Here is a 20,774-nt window from a genome sequence, read left to right as displayed (position 1 = left end):
GAAGTGGGGCAGTGCAGGAGACCAAAGGCCTGGACCCTCCTCCGAAGCTCCAGGCCTGTGCTGTAGTACATGGAAGCCACTGGCCCATGTGGCTATTTTGTGGAGTTGGTATTTTTGCTTTGTTTTTAATCAGACAGGACACACATAACATAAATTCTCCATCATTTTAAATTGTACAATTCGGTAGTCTTTAGTATAGACCCAGTGCAGTACAACCATCAGCACTGCCTATTTCCAGAACATTTCCATCACCCCAAAAGCAAGCAGTAGTGGTTTGAATGTCTTCCTCTCCACCCTCCACCACCATCATGTTGAAATTTGATTGTAGCAGGGCTGAGAGGCGGGACCTTTAAGAGATGATGATGGCATAAACGCTCTACCTTGCAAATGTGGGTTGACTGTGGGAGGGTAGGGGGGTCTTATCCCAGGGGTGGGCTCTACTCAGCTCACACTCCACCCCTCCCACCGTCTCATTGGGAACTTGGAGGCCCTCAGCAGAGCCCTCCAACACCATAAGCCAAATAAACTTCTGTTATTTATAAATTACCCTGTGATGTTCTGTAACAGCAGCAGAAAATGGACTGACAGAAGCCCTGGTTGGGGCAGGTATTTTGCTAGCAGTTAAAACACTGCTTGGAATACCTGAGTCTCGCATTGGAGCACCTCGGTTCAAATCCTAGTTCTGCCCTTCCAGCTCCCTGCTAATGCACACCCTGGGAGGCAGCAGGTGATGGCTTGAGTGCTTGGCTCCCTGCCACCCATGTGGGAGACCTGTGACTGAGTTCCTGGCTCCTCGATTTAGCCTGCACTGGGAGCTCGCTCGCTCTCTCCCTCACTCCCTCCCTCTCAGACTAATAGAATAAATAAATCTGTTAAAGAAGGAAGCCCTAGCAGTGACTTCTGGCCACCCTGGACTTCCGGTCTCCGTGGGCCTGCCCCTCCTGGATGTCTCCTGGAGTGGAATCACACAGCCTGCTGCCTTTCTGTCTGGCTTCCTTCACTTCATGCCAGACTTCCAGCGGTCCCCCTTGGCTATTTACACTGAAATTGAAGTTAAATAGAGTTGAGAACTCAGCCCTTGGGTCGCACTCATCACATTCCAGGTGCTCCAACACCACGTGTGGCTTGCGGCTTCCACGTGGGCCGCCTGGGAACTGCTCCTGTCATCGCAGAAAGTTCTGTTGGCAGTGTTTTGAGTGAGGATGGAGCGCAGGAGGAGGAGGCCAGGGCTTCTGGGCCCTGCCCTGCCCACCAGGTGGGAGTGGACGCCTTCTCAGGTCCCCAGGGATCCCCCAGTGGGTTTTGCTGTTTCAGAGACTCTGATGGAAATCAGCCTTGCCGAGGGACCAGCCGCCCGCCAGCCCAGCACTGGGTTGACCCCCTTCCGCTAAGTTCTGTGCGCCCGGCGCAGGGCAGCTGCCTATCTGCAGCCATCAGGCACTCCGAGTGGCCCCGCATATGACTCTGATTAATAATGATGGGAAAACAAGCTCGCTGTTCCTGCAGAAATGCAGCCTGGGACACAGGATCTTTTCAGGAGGGGGCAAAATAATAAAAAGGGCCCTTGTGTGATCCAGGTCTAGGGGCGACTATTATTAGCATTCTGTGGATGGCCTTTGGGGAGTGTGTGAGAGCACACACAGAGGGTGTGTGTGTGTATGTGTGTGTATGGCATTTAAGTGTTTGTGTATTTTTGTGTTTAATTTTTAAAAAACAATTTAAACATACAGCTTCCCTTTAGCCCCTGACAGCATACAAGGATCATTCCAAGGAGAAATTTTGAGGTTTCCAGAGCCAATGGGTGTGCTTACATCACCACTCATAAAACCAGCGTCTGAAACTCATTTCTGTTTAGCCAGTTTCTTCTTTAAGGTTCAAGCAATACGCTCAGTGTAAACATGAGCAAAATACAGGTATCTTTGACTTCTGGAGGAGAGAGAGAGATCTTGGTCAAAAAGCATGCTTTGTAAAATGCATTCAGACTTTTGCAAAAGTATCATGAACTCCCACAGATGGAGCCCACACCAGCCTCCCAGATCTCAGCCTTGCTCCACCCCCATCATTACTTTGATTTACGACCAAGTTGTCTTTCTTGTAAAATGCCTATAGCTGCATTTTGGGATCTGTCCAATCAACAGTCTGCCTTTTTTGCTGACATGTTTATGGTTCCAGCTTGTCCCTTGCTTTCCTGTGTTTCTGGTTAGCCCCTTCTTACTGTAAAGATCGCTGTCCATATGTCACTTAGCCAAGACAAGGATTCCCCGCGCCTCCATGTCCCTGGATGTCCCCATGTGCGATTCCAGGCTTGGTTCCTCTGTTTGTTTATTTTCTCTTTACTTTGGAGTCGGGGCAGGAGAAAACCATCTTTGCTCCAGAATGCAGTTGCCTTTGATCTGCGCGTGTCTTGGAGTGTGTTCTGGACTTCTCTTCTCTCACTGGAGTTCCTCAGGGTTTTCCACGGCAGATTCTTGCAGCCTTCTGCATTTGAGAGTGTTTTGGTCCTGCCCTCCCACTTGGGTGACAGTGGATACTCACTTCATTGCTTGTATTTGTCCATTTTCTGTTACTCCAATGAAGTGCCAGAGGCAGGCTGCTTTATAAAGAAAAGGAGTTCATCTAGCCAGTGCAAAGGTCCAGAGGTGGGCGTGGGGGTGGGGTGCCTCTGTTGGCTGCAGAGGGCAGGAACCCAGGTGATGGGGCAGGGCTAGAGAGGGTTTCCAGGATGCACACACAGCCCACAGAGAGGTCTCTGGGAACAGGGCCTGTGGCTCTGCGTGTCGGAGCTTTGGAGACTTTGCGAGGGCTGGGTTTGTTCTGGATGGGGGCCAGCCCAGCAGCACTGGCACCTTAGGGAGTGGGCTTTGGCTCAGCTAGAGTTTTTCTAACAGGCAGAGCTGTCCAAAGGTGGAGTCCATCTCTCTGAGGTAGTGAGCTCCTCATCAGAGAAGGCATTCAAGTAGAGGTCGGCTGAGCTGTGTCCCGGAGGTGGGAAAGGAATTGCTGCCTAAAGCAGGAGCTGTGACTCACTCAGCCCTAAGGTTCTGTTTCCAGGTTCCAGGGCTTGTTGCTGGTGGAGCCAGGCTGCAACCAGACCTGGGCTGCCTCACAGTCCTGTCTTCCGGTCACGTCAGGTGCACCTGGAACCCAGGCAGATTCACACTTGGACCCCGCCAAAGTGCAAGCACTTGGCCACCCTCAGTTGCAGGTGCCCTAGATCTGCTGAGCCCCCAAACAGAAGCACCTGGTTCTGCAGTGCACTCAGCCCTCTGGTATCCGTGGCTCCACATGAGAGGACTCAACTGACCTCACATAATCCTGGGCGGGAGCAGGGGGATATGTCTGTACTGAACACACAGAGACGTTGTTTCTTGTCATCATTCCCCAAACAATACAGTGTAACAACTGTTGGATATAGCTTTTACATGCACTGGGGATGTTGCATAGACTAACAGGCGTTTCTAAGTAGCGATGATGGAGATGACAGAACATATATGGGAGAAAGTACCTAGGTTCTTTTCTTTTTTAATGCTTTTTTATAAATCCTTGTGTGGAGGGCTGACTTTTAGTAGATCACAGCGAGGAAGCTGCTCTGCTACATACGAAACCCCCATGTACCTAAGTTCTATGCAAGTTACTAGGGACTTGAGGGGCTGCAGGTTTTGGTGGCAGTGAGGGGGTCTTGGAAGCAATCTACAGGGACGCCGAGGGTGCACGTGGTTTCCATCAAACACCAGCTGATGGCTAAGGCTAGTGTCCCCAGAGATCCAGGAGTCACCACAGCTCTGGGGGAGCAGCCTGTGGTGCTCCTGGCCTTAAGGGGCTTCTCAGAGGACCTTTCTAGGATGTTCTCAGCTGCACCGTGCTGTTGGGGGAAGGGGATCCTCGATGTGAGTCCAGGGGCAGGGGGAGGGGCTGCCGGCTGCCACCCTGTTTGGTGCCCTCCAGACCTCCCAGAATCAGGTGCAGAGATGGACACTGTCCGTGTGCAGTTGGTCTTCAGCACCTGAGTTCTTGGTGTAGTAACTCAAAGCGAGGATCAGACTTTACCTGGCCAAGCCTCAGCTTCCCAGAGATGGTGTGGGGCTCTCAGTGGTTCCCCCTTCATGCAGTTGTCAGAAACCTGGGGGTTGTGGTCCATGCAAACTCCATAAATGTCAGGAATCGCCCCTGTAATAATAATACTAGTAACTATATATATATATATATATATATATAACCCGTATTAATATATACATATGTAGACATACTTTATAACAGGCTCATAAAACATAATTAATTATCTAAATTATTACTGTGGACAATGAATGATGAAGATAGGGAGAATGCAGAGAAACCCAGTGTCCAGGCAAAGAGGCAGCCTCGGCCCCCTCCCCCAGTCTCGGGGAAGAGCCCCCACACTCCCAAAGCTGGGACTTATGGATCTGAGTGCTCCCGACCCCGCAACTCCCCGACTCCTCCCCCACCCCCCACCCCGGTCCGTCTGGCCTGCAGCCCAATTTGCGGAGAGATCGTCTGTTTGAACGCACCGCAGTTTATGGAAGGTAACTGCGTAGTTTGCCAGCGCCCTGGTGTGCTGTTGTACAGAAGGCTGCAAGCCCGCCTCTCCTTTCAGGGACGTGCTGGGCGCGGGCCAAGGGGCGGGGGTCCAGCCAACGCATGCGCCGCACCAACACCGTGCTGCGCTCCCTCCCCGGACCACCCCACCCCAGCCCCAGGCCTCACTCCCAGGGAAGTCAGAGCCGGAATCCCAGACACCGCAAGGACAGAGGGCGGGAGCTGTCACTGCTGTTCTGCCTGTGCTGCAGACATGAGGGGTTTTTTTGTTTGTTTGCTTTGCCTTGTTTTGTCACAGCTTGACCTTGTTTTTGTTTTATCTCTGCCGTATAAATCTGTATAGATCCGCATGGATACAACCGCATAGATGCTCAGCCAGCAGACGCAGTTTTATTCTTTACAAGAGCAAATCACTCCCCAGTCAGCCAGAGCCCTTGGAAACCTGATTCTGCTCTGCTTTTCCCTCTACTCTTAGAATTTCCAGCTTCCCTCCATTTTAACTTTTGTTTATTTTGTAAAGCACCGTGAAGCCAGAGATGAAACAGACTGCTCTGCCAAGAGCAAGATGAACTGTTAGCTAGATGCTTTCTTTCCTAGTGGTTGAAATGAAATTCACATAACATAAAATATGCTTAATCTGACGAGTCGGGGGATTGTGGACATTCACAGGATCATGCAACCCTCACCCCTGTGTAGTTCCAAGACATTTTCAGCACCTCAGACAGAAAGAGCAGCAGTGGCCCCTCATCCTGCCTTCCCCCAGCAGTCTCCGTGGCTCTGTCTGTCCTGCAGGTGTCGTTGACATGAAGTCATGCAGTATGTGGCTCATTTCGAGGTTCTGAGTGCACCCATGTTGTAGCATCTGTCAGCATTCCCTCTGCGCTGTGTGCATGGCCCCACTCTGAGCCGCTGGCTCACTGATGGACTTGTGAAGTGTTTCCACTTTGGGCTACTTTGCGCAGTGTGCTGTGAGCATCCGAGTGCCTATGCTTGCTTGAATGCTTGTTTCCAGTAAGCTGAACCGAAGAACAGTGCTTCAGAGAATTCAGTGAGGGGCGGCCATTGGGCCTCAAAGTTAAGATGCTAGTTAATTTGCCCACATCCCATACTGGAGAGCCTGGGTTCGAGCCTGGCTCCCAGCTCCAGGTTCCTGTTAATTCAGACCCTGGGAGGCAGCAGAAATGACTCAAGTACTTGGGTTCCTACCATCCACGTAGGAGAGACCTAGATCAAGTTCCTGGCTCCTGATTTCAGCCTGGCCCAGCCCTGGCCGTTGTGGGCATTTGGGGATTGAGCCTGTAGATGGCAACTCTTTCTCTAACACTAAAATTAAAAGTGAAATCAAAATGCTGTATTCTTTCCTTTTTAAAAATTTCAGAAATGGAATTAAAATGTTTATTTTGGATGCTAAAAAAAGATGAGAGTCACATACAGATTTTTTCATAGTACACATTTTCCATGAATTTTTTTTTTTTTTTTTTTTTTGACAGGCAGAGTGGACAGTGAGAGAGAGAGACAGAGAGAGAAAGGTCTTCCTTTGCCGTTGGTTCACCCTCCAATGGCCGCCGCTGCAGCCGGCGCACCGCGCTGATCCGATGGCAGGAGCCAGGAGCCAGGTGCTTTTCCTGGTCTCCCATGGGGTGCAGGGCCCAAGCACCTGGGCCATCCTCCACTGCACTCCCTGGCCATAGCAGAGAGCTGGCCTGGAAGAGGGGCAACCGGGACAGAATCCGGCGCCCCGACCGGGACTAGAACCCGGTGTGCCGGCGCCGCAAGGTGGAGGATTAGCCTATTGAGCCACGGCGCCGGCTCATTTTCCATGAATTTTAAAGACCCCTGTTATACATGTATTTCAACATTTTTTGCACCAAATAAACTTAAAAATTCCATTTTCTGTGAACTTTTTGAAACCCCTCATGTGTGTCAGAGTGGAATTTCTGCATCCTAAGGTAACTCTGTGGTTAGAAGTTATTGAACACCTCTGCAAGTGCTAGCCTGTACCACCTCATCCCCTCACAGCCCCAAAACTCTGCCCGTTCTGGGCCCTTGGTGTGCGTGTCCCTGCAGCCTTCTTTCCCCCCACTTGTCTGCTTTGTTGTTGTGTTGGACAAGAGGACTCTCAGGCTGACCCAACACAGCCACACTGGTGACAGTGCAGGGTGATTGGCATGCTGTGTTTCGTTTGGAATTCTTTGTCAAGACGTGGTAGATAAGTTCTCACTCAAACACAGCAAGAAGCTGGCACTGTGCAATAACTGCAAATGATCACAGTCCCCTGGACTTGTTACAGACCCTTTGCCTTAAGTTGTCCGTCTGTGTTGACAACAGGTTCTGCTGAAACTCTGTCTTCATCTCTAAAGAGTGACACTAAGACTGCCATCTGTGTGGCTGGAAGGCTTGCCAAGCTCTAGCGTGAGGGTCTTCAGATAGCTTCCATGCACCGGGTCTCTTCCATGCACCAGGGCTTCGGGCAGTGTGTGCCCAGGTATAGCAGTCATGGGATAAGCGGAGCAGACAGCATCTGTGTTTTTCTCCCTTGGATGGATGCTCCAGGGCCAGCCCATGGGCCAGAGTGTCTCTAATGATGGACGAGCTCCCAGACCTGGGTTGGGTGTGACACAGCAGCCCCAACAGCTACTGCCCAGGGGCAGAAGCACCAAGAAGGCAGTATGTGCAGGGGTGGGGGGTGGCACAGCACATTCCACCAATTGCCCAAGCTCTGGGACAGGGTCAGAGGATGCAGAAGGAGGAGGAGATAAAGGGCATGACCAGCCAGAGAAGCAGCTGGACCACAGACAGGACAAGGACTGCAGGGCTGCAGTGGGCAGAGGAGGGGTGGGCTCCGGGCTTTCCATGTCACAGTGAAGAGCTGCACTTGCTGCTTTGGGCTTTGGCCACAAGGGGGCAGCCACAAGCCAAACCCACACTTGCCAGGGTTTTCTTGGTTTTAAACCATGAGTCAACAATTTCAAATAAGGGTTAATTCTTTAAAAAAAAATCTAGCTTCTCTGAAAAAAATGAAAATATCTGGAAACAGTTGGCTATATCTAGGTAGAAGCGGCTCCCTCCGGGGATCCTGTCTCTCCAGCCCTGAGACAGTGTCAGTCACCGTTTACTATGGGCTTGCATGCTGCTTTCTCCTAGCAAAGAAAGGCTGCTCTGGACCACACCTCTGTGATTTTCGCTCAGTGAGTCTGTTTTTGTCCCTGGAACCTGCAGCAGAGTTTGAAGCTTGGCCAGGGGGTCTGGATTCACAATGGCAGACAACGGAACCCACTCCAGCTCATTTAAGTAAAAAATGCCAGATAGGGGTATGAGGGAATCCGCAGCCCTCCAGGCCAGAGCTTGCAGGTGTGAATTGCTCCCTGGCCATGCCTCCAGACCCCTGCCAACAGCTCTGCTGCCAAGTCAGGAAGCCGCTCAAAATCACACTGCCTCCACCAGCAACAGGGGGTGCTCTGAGCCCCAGCGCTGTCCCCACGAGCTCAGCCACAAATCGGAATACGTTCAGATGCTCCCGGCTGGTGCAATGGCAGTAACACCTATATCCCAGCAGCAGGAAAGCAGGGGGAATTTGCAGTGCGAGTTTATCCCAGTGAAAGTGTCTAGATAAGGGGAGAGCCATCACGGTGACCACTGACCACTCCAAGCTCTGGGGAAGGCAGTGGTTTTGATGTCTGCAAGGTCACCAGCAGAGACTGCACCAAGCCCCTCACCAGGGAAAGGCACTGGCCAAAGAGAGGATGACCCCAGGCCTGCAACAGCCCCACAGCCCAGGGTGGTCCCTGGCAGGCCAGCTGGGCAGCCTTCTGGCAGCTGTGCTACCCCCACCCGCACTGGCCAAGTGGCTTCGTGTGGCTTTTGCGTGCCTTCCTCCTGGCCTGGCCCTGCGGGCTGACTGCCCAGGCTGCCGCTCGAGCAGCTGTGACACTATTTCAGAACTCTTTGTTCTCTTCATGGAATTTAGAGGAAGCCCCTGCCAGCTTGGAGACTGGGCCCAGCACTGATAACAGCTGGGATTAAAAGATGAAAAAGCACACAAATGTCCCAGCTCGGCCTGACACCGAGAAGCCAAGTGTCTATGTCTCAACCTTGCAGCCTGCGGCATTTGTGCCCGCCCCACTCTCCCTCCGACTCTGACTGTCTCTGTCCTCTGAGCTCAACCTGCTAAGAGCCATGCACAACCGGGGCATCCATCCTGCCCTGAGGGCCTCTCAGCCCCTGGGACCACTTAAAGAACTCCAAGGGCAGGTGGCTCAAGCCAGACGTGAGCTTACCTTCATTTTGATGGTGAGGTTCCTAATGCAGCCCCGAACTCTGGTTCACATGCAGGCCTCCCATAAGCCTCCAAGCACCTGAGAAAGTGCCATCTTGTAGCCAGTTTACAGAGAGGGACATGGAGCCCCGGGAGATTCGGTGACGTGCCCAGGGCTTCAAAGCCTCTTCCTGTGTGGTTTGCAGGCTCCCAGCCATCTCTGCCAAATAAACCCAGAAGCAGTTTGTCTGCCTTCTGGAAGGTTCTTGAGACACAGAGCCACCCCCAAGCTGCCCAAACCTACAGCTCCGGCATCCCAAATGACACCAGTTCAAGTCCTGGCTGCTCCATTTCCGCTCCAGCTCTCTGCTTATGGCCTGGGAAAGCAATGGAACATGGCTGAAGGGCTTGGGCTACTGCACCTGCGTGGGAGACCCAGAAGAAGCTCCCGGCTCCTGGCTTCGGCCTGGCCTAGCCTCTACTACTGCGGCTGTTTGGGAGTAAACCAGAGGACAGAAGATCTCTCCCTCTCTCTGTCTCTGCCTTTCAAATAAACAAAATAGATTAAAAAAAAAAAAATACAAGCCAGTGAGCACTGGAGTGCTCCTAGGGCACTGACTGAAGGACCTCTCACCAGACCTCCTACTCCAAGTAGCACCATCCTGGGGACCAAGCTCCAGCTCTCGGGGGCGCCCCCCAGCCATTTCCCTCCTCACAGGCCCCATGTGCAAGTTCTCAGTAACCTCTCATTTCAGCCTTTGCTCCCAGCCCAAAGTGGGCGGACTGAGACGGCCCGGGAGGGTCTCCAGGGGCAGATGTGGCTGTGGAGTGTTTCTGGTCTTCTGTTGGCTCTTTTTTTTTTTCCTTTAAGATTTGTTTATTTGAAAGGCAGGGTTACAGAGAGGCAGAGGTAGAGAGAGAGAGAGAGAGAGAGAGGCTCTGGCTCACTCCTCAAATGGCTGCAATGGCCAGAAATGAGCCAATCCAGAGCCAGGAGCTTCTTCTGGGTTTCCCACATGAGTGTAGGGGCCCAAGGACTCAGGTCATCTTCCACTGCTTTCCCAGGCCATAGCAGAGAGTTGGATTAGAAGTGGAGCAGCCAGGACTCAAACCGGCACCCATATGGGATGCTGGCACTGCAGGCGGTGGCTTTACCCACTATGCCACAGCATCGGCCCCAAGGGTCTGTGTTCCTATACTGAGCTGGACTCCGTGAAGACCAAATCTCCTGAACTATTTCTTTAGTGATTTCCCCTCTAAATGTCTCAAATGTTTCTGTTCTCTCTTTCTGCCTTTTTTGTTTGTTTGTTTGAGTATTTACTTATTTGAAAGGCAGAGTTGCAGAGATGGAGAGACAGAGAGAGAGGTCTTTCATCTGCTGGTTCATTCCCCAACGGCCCCAGTGGCCAGAGCTGGGCCGATCTGAAGCCAGGAATAAGGAACATCTTCCAAGTCTCCCGGATGTATACAGGGACCCAAATACTTGGGCCATCTTCTGCTGCTTTCCCTGGTGCATTAGCAGGCAGGCAGTTGTTTGGAAGTGGACCAGTCAAGACTTGAACCCGCACCCATATAGGATGCTGGCACTGCAGACAACAGCTTAACCACTGCGCCACAGCGCCAGCCCCATCCCTGAGCATATTAACTGCAGGTGTTTTAAAATGTTTTCTTTTTGAAAAGCCTCTGTCCCCTCCCAGTTACTTTTTCCCTTTTGTTTGTCCCCTGTGTCTTATGGTAAAGGTGTCCTCTAAAGCCGGGAGCCAGAAACCCAGTCAAGGTCTCCCCCATTGGTGGCAGGGACTCAACTACTTGAGCCATCCCCTGCTGCCTCCCAGGGTCTGCATTTGCATAAAACTGAGTCAGGAGCCAGAGGCAAGCACTGAAACACAGGTGTTTTACTACTGTCATAACTGCTAAGCTAGCCACCTGCATTGAAAGTCTTATTTTGCATTCAACCGTCATGCTAACATCAACAAACTGCTCCATGAGAAAGATATTAATATACCCATTTTTCAGATAGGGAAACTGAGGCAAAAAAAAGACACCAAGGATTTACCTGAGTTTGCGTGGATAGTGTTTAAGAGAGCCAGGCTTCACCATCCTGCTTTCTGTGCTGAGGAGGTGGCATAGGCTTTGGCATTGGTCTTGGAGTGAGCGGTCTGGCCAGACCTAGAAGAGTCCCTTGGATGGGGATCAGGGCAGAGGTCAGATGAGCAGAGCCTGAGGAAGGGAGGCCCATCAGGAGCGGAGATCAGGAACTAAGGAGATGGGGAACAGACTTGAGGGGATGTGTGAGAGAAGGAGGCAAGAAGGATGACCCAAACATTCCCTGAGACAGGAGGACCCGCTTGGCCAGTGGGGGCAGATGGGCTGCCGACCCAGTGGAGGGGCCAGGTTCCTGGTTGCACCATCACCTGTCTCTGCATGATCTGGAGCCTAGATTTGCCACGCACAGTCCCTGCTCAGTAGGCAGGGGCCTCGCTCTCAGCCCTGCTGCCCTGGGCCAGGAGCAGGGAGGCACTGAAACACACAGGGCATCTTGGGGTCTTGGAGCACTAGGCTTCCCACAGAGGGAAGGCAGCTGGTCTTCCGGGGATCTCTGAGATATGTGGGGCACAAGAAGAACCCTGATGCCCAGTCAGACCTGAGCACCCAGAATGGAACCTTCAGAGGGGGAGCAAAAAGGCCAGTGGCTGGTGCTGTCCCAGGGGCCTCCAGTGGACAAAGGCTGCAGAGGGCTACAAGGACTAGCCAGCAGCTGGGTGACCAACCTCCAGGCCTCTGCATGTGGAAACAACAACGCAGGCTTCATGGGAATTGCCGTAGGAATCACCAAGAGTGACAAGGCCAAGCAGCCCAGTGCAGTCCAGGGGTTGTGTGTGACAAAAAATGTCCAAAATGACTTCCAAGTGGGCGTTCAGTCTGTGCCACCCCAAGTTGCTGTTCCATTGGCTCTGGGAGGAATGAGTAGGTGGGCAGGTTTTCCACTGGTGAACAGCTCCATTTCCCCTCTGTACCCAGACTCCTCCCCAGGCAGAAGTAGTGCTGCCTCCCTGGGCCCCACGGTGCTGGCACATTTCTAACATGGGTTCCCTCACTGTGTTGTAACAGGCTGCTTGCATGTAGTGTCCCCACTCCCTGTTAGCTACTCAAAGGCAAGTGCTGGGATGAACTCAATTAAGTACTAGTGCCTGGCACAGTATCTGGCAGAGGGGGTTACTAGTGCATCTTGGATGGATGGATGGATGGATGGATGGATGATGGATGGAAGGATAGAAGAATGGATGGATGATGGATGGACAGATGATGGATGGAAGGATGGATGGACAGATGATGGGTGGATGGATGGATGGGTGGATGGATGGATGGACAGATGGATGATGGATGGATGAATAATGGGTGGATAGGTGGAAGGATGGATGATGGGTGGATGGATGGGTGGATGACGGATGGATGATGAGTGGTTGGATGGAAGGATGGATGAATGGATGGATGGATCGTTGAATGGATGAACAGACCAATATGCAGATGGGTATTTGTTTGGATGAACATTCATTCATCTACCCAAAAATAAGCACAGCCATGAGTCACTTAACCATAGGGAACACATTCTGAGAATTGCATCATTAGGTGCAAATGTCCTAGAGTGCCATATACAAACTGTACTCGTGTGGGAATCACCCTCATATATGCAGTCTGCACTTGACTGAAACATCCTTACTCACACAGAGCTGTGTTAAGTGTTTTCCTACAGTGGGATAAATGAACAGATGAGTAATGACAGATAATGAAGTGAGGGAGCGTGAATGGGAGAAGAAATACACACTTGGAGGGAGGGAGGAGCAGGTAGCCTAACAGAGGAATAAATGCATACAGCGGGAGTTGGAGGAATGCCTGTGTGGACAGATGACCCAATGTGCATGCATTCATGGTCTCTTCCAAGGGCGTCATTTCTGTGAGCTGAAGGGGCTGTTGCCCAGGTCCCAGCGAGCCAAGACTGTGAGGGTGAATCCACAAGTACTCTTTCAGTCTATTTAAAATATATAGATTCTTTCTAAATAAACTTTGAATGCACTTCCAAGTATGTTTGGAGAGAGCAGTGACGGCGTTCATGAAGGGTAAATTATGGTGCTCCATTCGGAGCTGTGTTTAGGGACGGTCAGAAATGCATGCATTCCCCAGAGCCAGCGCCAAAATGCGCGTGAGACGAGAAACATGTGCCCAGGATGACGCTGTCAGGCCGGCCCACTGCGAGCACATGTGCTGTGTCGTTGATGGAATATTCGGCAAGTGTTCCAGAAAGAGGCCTCCCTGAAATGGAGGTCAATGAGGATATTCCCCTGGCTCATAAATCCTCAGGAAAAAAAACAGGCCTGTCTCCCACACACATGCGGCTAATTATCTAGGGGCTTGGGGCTCTCCCTGGGGAGTGGTTAAGAGCAGTTTACTGGGGCTTGATCCACTCAAGTGGTTTCCAATAGCCGCGGATAGAAAACCCTGGCAGCTTGCCCTTGGTTCATAAGCTGGCAGGGGGGCAGGCACAGGTGCTAAGCAATAAAAATGAGAAAAGATCACGTGTTCTGCTTTTCTGATGCTCAGCAAAGAATCAGGCCCAGAACCAGCTGCCAGTGGACACCCTGGAGTCTGGGGCCTCTGTGCATGGCCGCTGGGACCATCACCTTGGTTGCGCTCAGTCAGACTCTGCCTAGGCCTGGGTCAGGCCCAGAGAAGAGCTCTATGGGACTCATCACGGTCTAGCAAGGAGATGTGTGCACTGCACCCTGCAGCAAGGAAGCAGCCCTGGGCCGGGGGGAGCAGCCAAGCAGGCAAGGACAAAGCCCACGTCCCAGCTGCCTTCTGAAGAATAGTTAGGAGTTTTCCTGGCCAGAAAGGGAAAAAGGATGTTGGAGGCATGAGCGGCACGGCTCAGGGAGCCAGGAGAGACTCAGGGAGGGAAGCATGGGTCAGCCAGGAGGGACTGTGGCCAGAGAGCTGTGTTCCAAGGACAGCGGGCAATCACACATCCTTCAGTGCATGCAAAATGCTGCCTCAGGGCCACCTCAAGGTCAGCAATGTAGAATCCGCGGCTTTGCCACCATGTGGATTGGAAGGGGGTACCCAGGAGCTGTGGACACAACGGCTCCACCACAAACCCCGCTGGGCTGCTGGGTGCATGGTGCGGCCATCACAGGTTCTGGGAACCCACTCGAGGGGCTAGGGGACATGGACAGAACCGGGGTTTGGACCAGTCAGCCAGTCTCTACCAGCACCACGGGGGCTCCGTCCCACCTCGTCTCATCCTGAGGCTGAACAGGGGCTCAGAGCAGGAACTCTGGCACCAGGCCACCTCGGGCCAAATCCCAGCCTTGCCACAGTGACGTCTCTGGGCCCATTTTCCGCACTGGTAGAATGAGATGGTGATGGCTTCTGTCTGGGAGAGTGGCTGTGAAAATTAAGCAGGCAAGTCCCACTGGGCACAGGTGAGGGTACAGGAGGAGGCCAGCGCAGCGGCAGCAGCAGTAGCAGTAGCACAGAAATCATCGCCTGTGGTTTATGAACCCAGAGCCAGGGACCCTGGGCTGTGTCAGCACAGGCTGACTCCAGCTCCCTGAGCACACAAAAGGCAGCGTGGCACAGCAAAAAGTACACGAGGCCTGAAATAGTCTGTCAGAGAGGAAACGGTCTTTAAAAACAGAGGAGAAAAGGGAACCAAGTGTGTTTCCCAGGGCAACAGCAAGAGCCTCTCCTGGCTGCTCAAAATACACCCAAGGCAGGGGGTGGGGCGAGCACCCAGAAGTTTCCAGAGCAAACGCAGCCCCCATGGGGCCTCCCCAGCACAGGATGGAGAGGCCAGTGCCTTGCAAGTGAACACAGCTGGGTTTGAGTCCCAGCTCTGCCACATGCCAGCCATGTGCCTGGAGACAGGTCCCCCCACCACCCACTGTGAGCCTCTTTGCCTCCTGGGCAGAGCAGAGCAGGCTGCTGCCCCTCCCCGCCAGGGTGCCCAGCAGAGTGCAGGGACAGCCCTCGGGGCATGACCAGGGCAGGTGCACAAGTGGGAGCCACCTGCCTGGCATTCCGGCACCCTACTCCAGGGAGGAAGGGTTGCAGAGAGCCACACTTGGGGAGGACTCTCAGCACCAGCGCCCCACGGCCCCTGCCACACCCAGGGCAGCACAGGACCTGAGGAAAGGGAGGGGTCTGCAGCCACCTGGGGCCCTCTAACCAGACTGTAGCATCTGAAGAGAAGGGAAGCAGCCCCAGAGCAGAGGCCCTGGAAGCTGGGAATCCACTGCACAGGGTCCTTGGGCATAAGTAAAAAGATGTACTGACAGGAAGAGCTCAGGACCACAGACATTTCCCTAGCACCTGCTGTTTGCCAGGCTCCAGACACACACCAGCCAGGGGCCTGCCCTCCAGGACACAGGGGTGCTGATGACCACTGGCGCTGGCTGGCCCACACCCCTGGCCCTGCACCCCTTCTAGCTGCCCAGAGCCAGAAGCTCTCCTGTTGGTGCTTCCACAGTGCCACAGGACCACCCAGCATCCTTCGTGTCAGCCAGGAAGCCCGCGCCCTGCACAGCCTTCCCCGAGAAGTGGCCAGTTCCCGTGCCCTAGGAAGAAAGGGCCTTGCTGACCGAGTGCACAGCAGGGTCCTGCACACAGCTGAGCTTTCAGGACTGGCCTTGTCCCCCTGGTGGCATGGCCTCCAGCTGACAGTCTGTCCCCTCCCTCCAACAGGGAGTCGCAATCAGTGCCTCCATGGTGGTGTCGCAGGCCGCGGAGCCCCAGGGCAGGACTGACTTATCACGAGGTCCCGAATGCCTGTAGTCCACCCTCCAGTGGACGTTTCTGAAATGACTGCTTCACTGGCAGGCCCTGGGGTTGGGCATTCAGATTCTCATGTAGAGGCCCGAGTGCTGTCTGTCCGGTTCACAAAGGGAAAGGATTAAAGGTCTCTGGAGCTCTTTGCTGTGCCACAGCCACTCCGAGGGAACAGCTGAGATCCCAGCAACACTGAGAGGGAGAGAAACGAGGAATGCCAGTCCCACATATATCCCCGCAAAGACTGGAAAGCAACAAAGACGTGCACACCAGTGCTCATTGCAGCATTAGCAAAAGGTGGGAACAGACCAAGGGACCACCGCCAGGTGATTGCATAAACAAAATGTGGTATGTCCATGCAGTGGAATACTATTCAGCCATGAGAAATGAATGAAATTCTGATACACGCTATGCCATGGGTGGACACTTAAGATGTTGTGCTCAGTGAAATAAGACCATCAGAGAGAACAAAGACGTATGATTCCACTTATGGGAAATACCAAGATATCCACAATAGGTAAATCCACAGACAGAAAGGAGATACAGCATTAGGCGGCACTAGGGGTGAAGTGGGGTTGGGGAGTTATTGCTTGGTGAATACATTAATAACAGATTCTTTGGGGGGTGATGGAAAATGGTTAAAGTGGCATATTTCATACCACATATGCATATGTGCCTGTATGTGTGTGTATTTACCACTGTTTTAGGAAATAACATAGTAACAGGATGTATTAAGTATAATGGTGCCACCAAAAGTTCATGGGAAGTGGAATTAAAAGATACAAATAAGTTTATTTTGATGCAAAAAAAAATTTGAATCTCTGCATAAGAGAAGTCTCCCAAAAGTTCATGAAGAGTATCATGGGGGGAAAAAATCCATGTTTGTGTTTCAAAAAGTATTTGTTGTTCCCAAATAAATGTATGTTAGTTTCATTTCTCTGTGAATTTTTGAAGTATCCCAGTACATACAATGGAACATTTTTCAGCCTTAAAAAAAAGATGGGAGCTTGCCACGTGGATGAATGTTAAGGACAATATGCTAAGTGAAACAGGCCGGTCAGAGCAGATACTCCATGAGGTGTCTAAAGTGGGCAGATTCAGAGACATGTAGACTGGTGTTTGCCAGGGAATGGGGAGTCAGTGTTTAAAAAATAACACTGTCCCCTCCCATATATGGGGAGGTTAAAATTTAAAAAAGAAAGAAACGCCCTGTGTATCAGTTTTGCTCCAAACACAGTGCTTTGGCAAACTTCAGTATAAATCCTTGTCAAACATGTTGATAGGAATTCTGTATTACTGTAATAGTAATGATTTTGTGACTTTTTTAAACCATTTATTTATTTATTTGAAAGAGTTACACAGAGAGAGAAGGAGAGGGAGAGGGAGAGAGAGAGTCAGTCTTCCATCCACTGGTTCACTCTCCAATTGACTACAATGACCAGAGCTACGTTCATGCGAAGCCAGGAGTCAGGAGCTTCTTCTGGGTCTTCCACACAGGTGCAGGGGCCCAAGCACTTGGGCCATCTTCTACTGCTTTCCCAGGCCATAGCAGAGAGCTGGATCAGAAGTGGAGCAGTCAGGACTCAAACCAATGCCCATATGGGATGCCGGCACCACAGGCGGCAGCTTTACCCACTATGCTGCAGCACCTGCCCCAATTTTGTGACTTTTAAAATTTACTTTATATGTGTAAGGTTGAGCACCTTTACATTTGAGTATTATTTTTAGTCCTTGCACCCCAACAAAGATCTGTTTACTTTTTTATTGATTGAACTCTTTATTTAGTAAAGCCATTAAGCCTTAGGCTATAACATATATTAAAAATAGGTTAACTCGGGGCCAGCGCTGTGGCACACTGGGTTAAAGCCCCAGCCTGAAGTGCCAGCATCCTTTATAGGAGCCAGTTCAAGTCCCAGCTGCTCAACTTCCAATCCAACTCCTTGCTAATGGACCTGAGAAGGCAGCAGAAGATGGCCGAAGTGCTTGGGCACCTACACCCATGTGGGAGACCCGGAAGAAGCTCCTTAGCTTCTGGCTTCAGATCAGCCCAGCTCTGGCCATTGTGGTCATTTGGGGAGTGAACCAGCAGAACGGAAGACCTCTCTCTCTGTCTAACTCTGCCTTTCGAATAAATAAAAATTAATTCTTTAAAAACTAAAAAAAATTAAGAAATAGGTTATCTAAAAAATTAAAAATATACACATTTTTAAAGGACTAAGGCTGCTGCACACAGCTGGACACACAGGAATAACCTCAGGGCCAGATAAAGAAGTGTGGAGGCTGAACCACATGGGCCCGCACATGTGACTCACAGGCTCCTGCTAGGGCCCCCCAGGGATGAAGGACGGGGCAGCTGCAGAGCCCAGCCAGGGCAGAGGGACAGACTACTCCTGACAGCTGAGACAACCCAACAGAAGCATGGGCTCCAGCCCTGGCCCCAGGGCCAACCAAAACAAGTCGTCAACCACTCAGGGCCCCTTGGGGGTGGGAGTCACTAGTGCAGGGGCCCCCAGCACCTTCCCTCTGGGCCCATGGTCTGCATAGCTGCAGCAGCTTCCTCAGCTCTCAGAGCCACTGTGGACCCTGCAAGCTCCCAGCCCTGGTCCACACTGGACCCTGGACAGCTCCTTCTCCACACTCCGCCTCCAGCCACAGATCCCTAACAGAGGACGCTGGTGGCCACCCTTCAGGGACCTGTGCTGAGATTTGCCTGAGTGACTGGGGATGCCTCAGCTGCCGCACTGGTGAGGTTGACCGTCGTCGGCTAGAGCCCAGCACCCATAAGAGAGCTCATTCACTGACATTAATGAGCATTCCTCAAGGACCTGTGGCCCTGACATTCCAGTAAGGGGAGAGAAACCATGAGCACCAAACCGCAGATAATGGGGAGAGGCAGTGATGGAGACGGTGCAGCTGAATGGGAGGAAAACATCCAATGGACCCTAGGCAGTGGTCCATTTCAAAAGAGCTAGTGGGGTGGGGGGGCAGTGCTGTGGCATAGCAGGTAAAATCACCACCTGCTGTGCTGGCATCCCATATGGGCGCTGGTTCGAGACCCAGCTGCTCCACTTCCAATCCAGCTCTCTGCTATGGCCTGGGAAAGCAGTGGAAGATGGCTCAAGCCCTTGGGTCCCTGCACCCATGTGGGAGACCCGGAAGAATCTCCTGGCTCCTGGCTTCAGATCGGCATGGCTCCGGCTGATGCGGCCACCTGGGGAATGAATCAGCGGATGGAAGACCTCTCTCTCTCTCTCTCTCTCTCTCTCTCTCTGCCTCTCCTTCTCTCTCTGTGTAACTCTTTCAAGTAAATAAGTCTTTAAAAAAAAAAAGAGCTAGTAGGGACAGATGTTTGCAGCAGAAGTTAAGAGTCCCACATCCTGTATTAGAGACCCTGGGTTTGAGACTTGGCTCCGCTTCTGATTCTAGTTTCTTGCTAATGAAACTAGGAGCATCAGATGATGCCTCAAGTACTTAGTCCCCTGTCACTTATGTGGGAGATCCAGATTGAGCTCCTGGCTGCTGGCTTCAGCCTGGACCAGCCCCAGCAGTTGCAAGCATTTAGGGAGTCAACCACCAGATGGAAGCTCTATTTGTCTGTCTCTCTGCCTTTCAAATAAATATAAATAAATGGAGGGAAATGAAAATTAAAAAAAAAATAGAGGTGGTGTTTAGTGCCTTGGGGTACAGCCACCACTTGCAACACCTGCAACTCATATCAGAATGACAGTTCAGGTCCAGCTCCTCTGCTTCCAATGCAGCTCTCTGCTATAACACCTGGGAAAGCAGCAGGAGATGGCCCAAGTGCTCATAACCATCAGAGGGGATTTCACATGTTCCCAACACTGGAAATGATCAACATCTGAGATGAGATATGCCAGTTACCCTGCTCTGACCATTGCACTTTGCATGCATGTGTTGAAATGTCATACTGCACTCCATAAACATGTATGATTATTACGTATCAACTTAACTTTTTAATGTTGAAGGAAAAAAAGTAAATAAATAACCTAGGTCATTTTGATACTAGATAGATGGCTGAGAGAAAATAAAACAGGAATATCTGAGGGCAAGGAGGAGTCGGCCATACAAAGGTGCACAAGAAGAGAGTCCCAGGCAGAGGAAACAGCTTGGGCAAAGGCCCTGAGTTGGGAATAGCCTGGCAGGCTGGAGGAGCAGGAGGCGGGGCATGAGACGGGGGAGTGGGGAGGGAGAGGCTGCAGGTGGGAGAGGGGGTGGTGTCAAGAGCCCCTTCCCAGCCTGCCCAACGCTGTCCTGGCTTTTCCCTGATTTCCTGGGTCCCAGGAATGCAAATTGGGGCAGCTGCTACCCTAGTGCCCTCTCAAGCCCTCCATGGTCCCTGGGGTATGTGATGTGGTAAGGGGCTGTCGGCCCTGCCAAGGGCTGGCAGACCTCCCCTCAAGGAGCTCTTCTGTCCCAAGCCCAGAGCTGGTGAAGGTGGGGCCACAGGCAGCTTTCCCCCACGTGTAGTGCCCCGGGCCCACGCCCACCACCACAGGGGCCTCTGCTCCGCACATGCAGGTTGTGAGGAATCCCCCCACCCCCGAAAGGCAGTGCTCGCCTCAATGGCCTCTTAGGTTCTTAAAAAAAACAAAAAGCAAAAGCTTTCCATTCTCTGAAAGTCATAAATCCTGGCCTTCATTAAGTCGGGAGGCATACCCAGCCCATGTGTCAGTGATTAGGGCTCGGGGTGAATGGAGAGTTGAGGAATTTGGCGTGTTTGGGGTGTGCTGGTTTACATGGGCCTCTCCGGAGCCTGTTTCCCAATAGGAGATGATGGGGCTGGGAAGATCTGGAGCTGAGCAAGCCCCAAAGCCACAGACCCTGCCTTGGGGCGCCCTCGCCCTGAGCTCCACCCACCTGCACAGCAGGTGCCAGCTGTCAGCCTCTGGCACAACTCCTTTATAGCCAATACCTTCCTTCCCCTGGGTAGGGGCTCTTGATGCTGTTCAGGTTAACCTGATTCCGCCTTCGCCTTTTAAGACGCTGAGAATGCCCTTCCCCCTCTCTGAAGCCCTCCCCCTCACACATCCCCCCTTCCTGTTCAGGCCTCCAGCTGGTGCCTTCAGCCCTTCAGAGACGTTCTCGTGGCCTGGAGTCCCATGGGAGGGAAGGGGAGTGG

The 20,774-nt window shown here is 52.2% G+C and overlaps 1 protein-coding gene and 1 long non-coding RNA gene across 2 annotated transcripts in view; one reads left to right on the top strand and one right to left on the bottom strand.

The window, feature by feature from the left end:
- COL23A1 (collagen type XXIII alpha 1 chain) overlaps positions 1-20,774 on the top strand; it is a 314,350-nt gene that overhangs the window by 215,988 nt on the left and 77,588 nt on the right. The gene's annotated exons all lie outside the window — the stretch shown is intronic.
- On the bottom strand, positions 1,682-4,661 carry LOC127490564 (uncharacterized). Its single transcript, XR_011389443.1, has 3 exons — positions 4,527-4,661; positions 4,048-4,167; positions 1,682-3,137 (listed from the first exon to the last, which is right to left on the bottom strand). It is a non-coding gene; the product is annotated as an uncharacterized lncRNA (long non-coding RNA).

This window comes from Oryctolagus cuniculus, chromosome 6 (genome assembly GCF_964237555.1).
Source record: "Oryctolagus cuniculus chromosome 6, mOryCun1.1, whole genome shotgun sequence".
Taxonomy (NCBI): Eukaryota; Metazoa; Chordata; class Mammalia; order Lagomorpha; family Leporidae; genus Oryctolagus; species Oryctolagus cuniculus.
Note: the sequence above shows the minus strand (reverse complement) of the source record. Positions and strands in the feature narration are given on the sequence as shown.